Genomic DNA, 1,346 nt, shown 5'->3' on the forward strand with positions numbered 1-1,346 from the left:
TCTCTTATACACATCTACCTCTTCAGCGTTTAAGTTGATTTTTGCACTTGACTCACATGTTATAGGCTTACTATTTGAAACTGCACTATTTTAGCAGATCGGAGAAGGGAGTGCCTTTGGTATTCGAGGAGTGAATGAATGTTTGTGATGCCGCACTCTGGAAGACTGCGGTGTTGTGGTTTTACCGGCGGATGTTGCAAACTGTGCGAAGGCAACGCATGTCACTTGGCAGGGGCGGAGGCCAGAAATTTTCTGACGGGGGTAGGGGGGGGCAATAGATAATCCACACACACCTCAGCCCCGCCATGATTGGGGCTGAGGTGAGCAAATTGAATAGGCCTAAGCCCCGCTAGGCACTCGGAAATGGGACTCTCAGATGGTAAAAATGCTCTTTCAAAGCCACGGTACGATGCCTACGCTACTACAACAATAATTTTTGAAAGCATATTTCTAAACCAATTGTCATATCGGCACGCACGTTCTTGTGGGGACATCATATCAATTGTCCCCCCCCCCCCACTTTTCGCCAATCTTTTATAGTTAAAACCGCACTTTTTAAGCGAGTGGAAAAAGCAACAATTACGAATCACTGTCATGAATATTGTCCATTCACTTGTGCTCTTCCAAGTGCGGTGCGTATTTCCGCACCAGTACTGAGTAAAAAAGCAATTTTTTGTACATTTCGTAACCATCTCAGTAATCACTCCATTAATTTTATGGATGCACCAGTTATAAAAACTACTGTACGTTGTTAAAATTGATAGCGTGTAAACCTATTAGGCCAACATTTTTACGAACTCAAAGTTTACAATGTTTACTATAAACGATGTATTCCTTTTGTATATTATTTAGACCCGTATATTATACTAGTGTTCAATATTATCTGCATACATAAATTCTTGTTTTTCCTAATTTCTAAAAAAATTATAGTTCGTAAATTGAATTTTATATAGCCGTTATAAACAATACGGTAATTATACAGCCTTATATATGTACCCACGGATAGGTCTGTCTATTTCGACTTATTTAAGTAGTGATACCACAAGTTTACGAACTCCGATGTTACTTGACGCAATCTGGCCATGACATCATGCAGGGGCGGAAAGTTTTGGTTTTCTGAGCATGTGCAGATTGTGCTTATCTGACTCATTAGCATAACAATACCACACATATGGCTAATTCAAGTTAGACGGCTTAAACCAGCCAGCTTCCTATCCTGTTAACAGTTAAAAGTCCTTGAAACCAGCCTTCTGAACATAGGCCTAGTCACCCACGAGATGCAATACGAATGCACATCGGAAGGACTGTCTGAAATCCGTCCATTGTGTTTTTGGGTGCCGTTGCCA

This window comes from Anneissia japonica, unplaced genomic scaffold, assembly GCF_011630105.1.
Source record: "Anneissia japonica isolate Jap-2015-1 unplaced genomic scaffold, ASM1163010v1 scaffold287577_len299045_cov155, whole genome shotgun sequence".
In the NCBI taxonomy this organism is placed as follows: domain Eukaryota; kingdom Metazoa; phylum Echinodermata; class Crinoidea; order Comatulida; family Comatulidae; genus Anneissia; species Anneissia japonica.